This window comes from Propithecus coquereli, unplaced genomic scaffold (assembly GCF_000956105.1).
Source record: "Propithecus coquereli isolate 6110/MARCELLA unplaced genomic scaffold, Pcoq_1.0 Scaffold77, whole genome shotgun sequence".
NCBI classification, from domain to species: Eukaryota; Metazoa; Chordata; class Mammalia; order Primates; family Indriidae; genus Propithecus; species Propithecus coquereli.
Genome location: NW_012153840.1, coordinates 9,188,394 through 9,195,220, shown reverse-complemented (window position 1 = coordinate 9,195,220; position 6,827 = coordinate 9,188,394).

Sequence of the window (6,827 nt, the reverse complement as noted above, 5' to 3'; positions counted from 1 at the left end):
GGGAGCCTCGGCCCAGGCAGGGTGTCCCCAGAGGTTTGCCTCTTGTCCCCACCTCCGGTTCCTTCTGAGCTCCAGTGGTATCCCCTGGCCTGGGGCCAGGGCAGGACAGGCAGAGGGATAGGGCCAACTCATCCAGTGCCTGGCAATGGCCTTGGACGTCCTGTGCAAACCACAGCTGCTTCCTTGGGGGCGGAAGTGCCATGTGAGGGCCTGAGCAGGGGCCACCCCCGCAAGGTTGTGCTGAGTAAGGGGCCAAAAGAGGAAGAGGAGCAGGTGGCAGGAGCAGACCCTCCACCCCTCAGCAGCCGCCTCCCAGGAAGCCATGGCCAACAGAGAGACGTTGGCCTCGGGGTGTTTCTCTGCCTGAGCTCACAGTCTGGGGGACTCCCTGGGCCCCTTGGCGTCCATTCTCCCCCAGCCACCTGGGTGACCCCTTTCCACTGCACTGGCTCCTCGGCTCCCCGAGGGCAGCTCCCCCACCGGGCAGGACTAGGGTCAGAGTTCTGCCTCACGAGCCATGTGGCCTTGGGCATGATGCTACTTGAAGCCTCAGGTTCCACATCTGTCAAATGGGTCAAGGAGAGAGCCCCGCCACCCCACCCAGGGTGTTGTCTCCACGAGACCTGCCACACGGGATTTCACGGGGAGCCTGGCAGAGGACAAGCACTCGCCCCAGGGGATGAAAACTTGTGGGGCCCCTGCCTCTGCCAAGGGGCCCCACAATCCCCAAACAAGGCCCCTTGTGTTCCCCTGAGGCCTCAGGGGCAGGTGACCACATCTCTTCCTGTCCCTCCTGCTGTCCGAGGAAGCCTGTCTGGACCCCAGGGCAGCCGGCGAGAGCCCGCTGTGTGCGGGGCGGGGGCACGACCAGTGCAGCTGCCCGCTCTGTGGGTCGGCGCTCCCAGGTCGGCTGCAGAGCCTGGTAAGAATTAGGGCTGCCAGAGCCTTGTTACTTACACAGTCTGGTGAGAGCGGGCACCAGCCACTCAGCCAGGCCTCTGGCTCTCCTGCCTCTGTCCATTTGGCCAGGCCCCCCAACCCCCAGCCAGACCTCCAGCTCCAGGTAAAGCCAAGAATCCACCTCTGCCCTCCGGAGGTGCGGGCCAAGGACCCTCCAGGACCAATGCGACTGGTGACGCCTGGTGGGGTCGGGGTGGGGTGGAGGCCACTCCTTGGCCAGCAGGCAATGCGCGCAGGGCTGGGACCTACAGGACGGGTGAACAGCAGGGCTTGGTGTGGGCAGCACAGACCCTTCCCCTCCAAATAAAACAATTCCGAAGGCAGACGCATTGGCCTGAAGCCCCAGCCGTCTGCGGGTCCATCCGTTTGGAAGATGCTGGTGGAAACCTGGACCACAAGCCCCTGGCCTGGAGCCAGCCCATCCCTCGAGCCCTGGCCAGGCCCCAGCCCCAGCCCTCACCGCAACACCCTCCTCACAGCCCCGGCCAGGCCCTGTTCCAGCCCTTGGAGCTGCTGAAGGTTGAACACAAGGACAGGGGGAGCACACACACCGAGGCCAGTCACTGACGCCTCCAGCCTCAGTTTCCTCCTCTATAAAATGGGAACAGTCCTGAGAAGTCCCTGACTAGGGCTATGACATGAGGCTGTCTGTGGTTAAAGGACCAGCCTGGAGCTTGGTGAGCCCGAGAGAGGACATCTAAGTGGGGCTGGAGGTGATCCCACCACTCTCCAGGCCAGGAGGGGTCTGAGAGGGGTACCCCGTGCTCCTGCACTGCCCAGACAGCTCCTTCTCCAACCTTCAGAGGCCCCAAGGGCTGAGACTGAGTTGGAGTCCAGAGACATCAGGGCCGGGACAGTGTTCACAGAGCCTGGGGCCAAGGTGGGCAGGCCCGGGCAGTGGGCTTCTCCTCTAGCCCCAGAGTGGCACTGCAGGATGTCCAGCTTCAGCCCCCACAGCCAAGCTGCCCTGGCACTGCAGGGTATGCATGTGTGTGACTGTCACCACAGCCTGGAGAGAGGAGGGGTGAGAGAGTTCTGCTGGCAGGGAGCCCAGTGCCAGGCGTGGAGGAGGCCAGGCCGCTCTGGCCAGGGCCGGGGAGCCTTCGCTGCTGTCTTCTGTGGGCTCGTACACGAACCCCTGCCCGTGCGTCCCTCAGAAACAGAGACTGCTTCCCGGCCAGGGCGCCTGTCTCAGCCGTCCCTCGCAGCTCCTGGCCCCGCATGCAGTGGGAACACTAACATTTGCCAGTCCCCTGTGTGCCAGGCCCTGGACCTCCGAGGGGGCATCTGTTTTAATCTGCCTAAGGACGCTGTAATTGTAGTATATCACTACTACCCTCATTTTACAGAGGAGGAAGCTGGGGCTCGGAGGGGCCTGGAGACCCACCCAGGTCAGCCAGGAGGTGGGGGCTGGATTCACATGGGGGAAGCTGCCTCCAAGGCCTCCCTACCACCCTCCTCGCCCCTGGCAGCTCCTTCCATGGCCGAGACAGTCAAGTTGCATGTGCCTGCAGGGGTCGTTCCCAGGCTTGGTCAATGGCTCTTCTTGCTTACTGCGGCACATGAGCTCCGGTGGACTTCCTTCCCCGGACTTTTCCCAGGGTACTCCTGCCCTGGACTCTGGGAGCCCTTCAGCCGTGGACAAGCCTCCCTGACCTTTGAGCCCACTGGCCAGGGTCTCCTCTGAGGGTATGTGGGGGCAGGACAGCCAGACAACGGGCCTCTCAGGCCCAGGAAGCTCCCCAGAGGCTGTGGGTGGGAGGTTCAGTCACTGTCCAGCATCTGGCTGGACCATCGTCACCTACTCAGCCACCCACCGCAGCCTGGGGACGAGTGCAGCCTGGGGCAGGCTGGCCGTGAACCAGCTGCCCACGCCATTCTAAGCTCTGCCTCCAGAATGTCTCTGGCCTGGGCTCAGGCCACCACCGCCCTGCCTCGGCCTGGGGCCTCACGCTTGCCCCCACCAAGTCAGCCTCTAGAACCAGCCAGGCTCTCCGGGTTCAAATCCCAGCTCCAGCTCCTACTGGCTGTGTCACCTCTGGCAAGTTGCTTAGCCTCTCTGGGCCTCTATTTCCTCCTCTGCACAGTGGGGGTCTCACAGCACTGCCTCACAGGGTGGCCGTGGGGATTAAATGAGTTAATCCAGAAGATTGCCCTTCACACTCAGGGCCCCAACAGTCCCAGCAAGAACAGAATGCCAGTCGGAAAGTGTCACTGCCTTGATGAAAAACCTGCTCCCTGCCAGCGGCCGGGCAAGGCCACACTCCCTGGCTGGCCGCTCAGACCCTGGGCACCAGCCCCCGCCCACTGCTTCCTGGCAGATTGGAAGCTCCTCCCACCAGCCGCTGGGCGGCCCTTTGGTCCCGCCTGTCTCAGGTGACAGCACTGTGCAGCCCTCCGCAGCTCCATCTGGACTGGGAACCTTCGTTCTCCCAGGGCTGCAGGGCCCGGCCCAGCCTGGCTGAGAGCAGGTGCCAGGGGAATGCTTGTTGACTTGAACTTGAGTCAATGCACAGTCAATGGTCTTTTGCAAGGGCTGACTTCCAAATACCTCGAGGCGTGGTCCAGCTGGGCTCTGCCTCGGCCTTGTGGGTAGAAGTGGCAGAGCTCCCTGGCCTCTGAGGAGGACCCAGAGGGCAGCCCACAGGCCTGAGGTCAGGGCTGGCCACTCCTCAGGGCTGAGACCCAGCAGCTGCCGCCTGCTATCTGCCCTGGGGGGCCCGGGGTTTCTCAGCTTGGGGTGAGGGAAGAGGAGGAAACGGAGGCCTGTTTCCTCAGGGCAGTCTGTGGCCAAGGCAGGACAGGACAGCCACATTCCAGTCTCACTGCCGGCCGCTGGCCACTGCAGACTTTTAAATCTGGCCAGACAGCCTGAGGGGCCAGGCCCTCTCCAGGGCCAGGTCTGTCCGAGGAACAAAGGCTCCTGGGCCGGGCTTCCAACCACGGAAAAGACAGGCCAGACTTCCAGGACAGCTAGGATATCAACATATCTACCCCATTGTTGGAACACCGGTCCTGTTGGTTGGAAACTATCGTTAGGTCCCCTGGACATGCCCAGCAGAGGCCCAGGCTGCCTTAGACAGGACTTGTCTTCCTGTTGGCCCAAGGCCAGATGCAGGCAGAGCCCACAGAGGCAGTTTCTGTGTAGGGAAGCTGCTGGGTCTCGGCCTGTCTTGGCATTGTAGTGGGTGCTGTTCCCTGAGAGCTTCCCATATGGGCTTGGAGAAGTTCTGCCTGGATCCTGTTCATTTACATCTCAAGAAATATAAAGCAGTTTACAGGGACAGAGAATGACTCAGAGTGTGTCTGTGTGTGCGCCGCACTTGTGCACTATTGTGAATACATACTCCCTCCCTGAGGGAGGTGACTTTGAGCAGAGTCTAGAATGACATGAGGGAGCCAGCCACGCAGGTATCTGAGGAAGAACAGCTCAGGCTGCAAAAACAGCAAGTGTAAAGGCCCTGAGGCAGGGACATAGCTTTTGTTTGAGCTAAGGTGACCAATTGCTCTACTTTGCCCTGGACTTTCAGTTTCAAAACCTGGATGAGTTGGTTGCCCTGGTCAGGGAAACTCGAGACCAGTGTGGCCTCGCAGGTAAACAAAGGGGAAAAGAAGTCTGAGCAGGGACAGGGCACCAGGTCCTGTCAGGGCCTGGCAGACTTTGGCTTTTATGCTGAATGAGACGAGAGCCACCAGAGGTCTTTAACAGCGAAGGGACGTGATCTGACTTAGATTTTCAAAGGCTGCTATCACAGAAGTAATTATCAGTATAATGGTAGGACCTCGGCGGCGTGGGAGGTGCAAGGGACTTTCTGACCCTGCTGTGGCTCTCAGTTGGCCACAGAAAGCCTCTGTCCTGCCTCATTATGAATCTAACAAACTTTAGTTTCTTGTGCCTTGAAAATCACATGGAAGTTTTAGGTATAACAACAGCTAAAGACAATGTGCTAAAGGCTTTGAACATGTGGACCTGCGGTCCCCAAGCCCCAGGCCTTGGCCCAGTACTGGTCCTTGGCCTGTTAGGAAATGGCCGCGCCTCTCGCCTGAGCTCCGCCCCCACACCTCCCGCCCCAGTCCGTGGAAAAATTGTCTTCCATGAAGCCAGTCCCTGGTGCCGAAAAGGTTGGGGACCGCTGATTTAGACCATTCAGTGGGGATTCTGCTTCCTATGATGGTACATTAGGTAAATTGGACCAACCTTCCCATTTGGGATAACCAAAGAAGATGGATTTAAAAATTTTTTATTAAATCTTAAAAATATCAAACCAGCCTTAGGGATGTAAACCCAGATGTTTTTGCCTTGGAGGTATTTATATAGTCTGAAGAATGAGTTGGGAAACTGAGCTTGACTTTTAATGGGCTCCAGGGGAACCAAGCTCAAAGTCCAGGGAAACTCAAGCCTTGAATTTGGATTAAGGTCATCCCAGAATGGTAGTGTCTCCACACGTATGGTAGAAGCACACGAAATTCCTGCCATCCTAGGCCTCAAATTTTTCCTGCAAATAATTTTTTTTTTTTTTTTTTTTTAAGACAGAGTCTCACTGTGTTGCCCGGGCTAGAGTGCCGTGGCGTCATCCTAGCTCACAGCAACCTCAAACTCCTGGGCTCAAGCAATCCTCCTGCCTCAGCCTCCCGAGTAGCTGGGACTACAGGCATGCACCACCATGCCCAGCTAATTTTTTCTATATATATTTTTAACTGTCCAATTAATTTCTTTCTATTTTTGGTAGAGACGGGGTCTCGCTCTTGCTCAGGCTGGTCTCGAACTCCTGAGCTCAAACAATCCACCCACCTCGGCCTCCCAGGGTGCTAGGATTACAGGTGTGAGTCACCGCACCCGGCCTCCTGCAAATAATTTTAAAAATATAATAACTAATACACAATCGAAAATAACTAGGCACACATAGACCGATGATTGAAAGCCAACACAAACAGGCCTACCAAAACTTGAGAAACGAAAATTATCAGACAGAGACTAAAACATTCCCTTATCTGGTCTCCACAATAATCCTGGGTGGCAGACACCATTATTATCTTTACTTTAAAGATAATGAAATTGAAGCTCAGAAAGCTACAGTGATTTGCCTAAGGTTACACAGCTCATAAGTAGGGGTGCTGTGTAACCTTGTGATTCAACACACGCCTGTTGCCTCTGTAATCTGTGCTATTAAAAATGTGCTACCTAAGAGGGTCCTCAGAAGTGGGGAAACTAACCAGAATCGTTAGAGAATTACGCACGGAGCCTCTGCACCCCCACCCTCGGAAGTTCTAGAGGAGTGATGTCAGGCTCTGCCGCAGCTGCCCTCGCGCCCCCGCCAAGAGCCACAGCATTTCAGTAGTGGGAGTGGGTGAAGACAAGAAACGCCCGGGGACCCAGCACGGGCACACCTGTCTAGCCGCCCGCCCTCACATGGCAGGGGCGTGCCCATGAAAGACGATGACCTGACTTAAAGGGCACTCTGAGGGCCCAAATACTCCACTGGTGGGAGAATAAGCGCTGTCTGGGTGACGATTTGGAAATAGCGATTAAAATGCAAATTGCTCCTGTCCTTCCACCCAGCAGTTTCTCTTTCCTAGGGATCTACTTTACAGATGCTCTTTCACAAGTGCACAGAAATATAGGTTACGAGGATGTTCACTACTGCATCATTTATAAGAGTGAAAATCTGGAAACAACCCAAATCTTCACTCATAGAGGGCCAGTTTAAAAATTAAAAAATAGGCCGGGCGCGGTGGCTCACGCCTGTAATCCTAGCTCTCTGGGAGGCCGAGGCAGGTGGATCGTTTGAGCTCAGGAGTTCGAAACCAGCCTGAGCAAGAGCAAGACCCCGTCTCTACTAAAATTAGAAAGAAATTAATTGGACAAC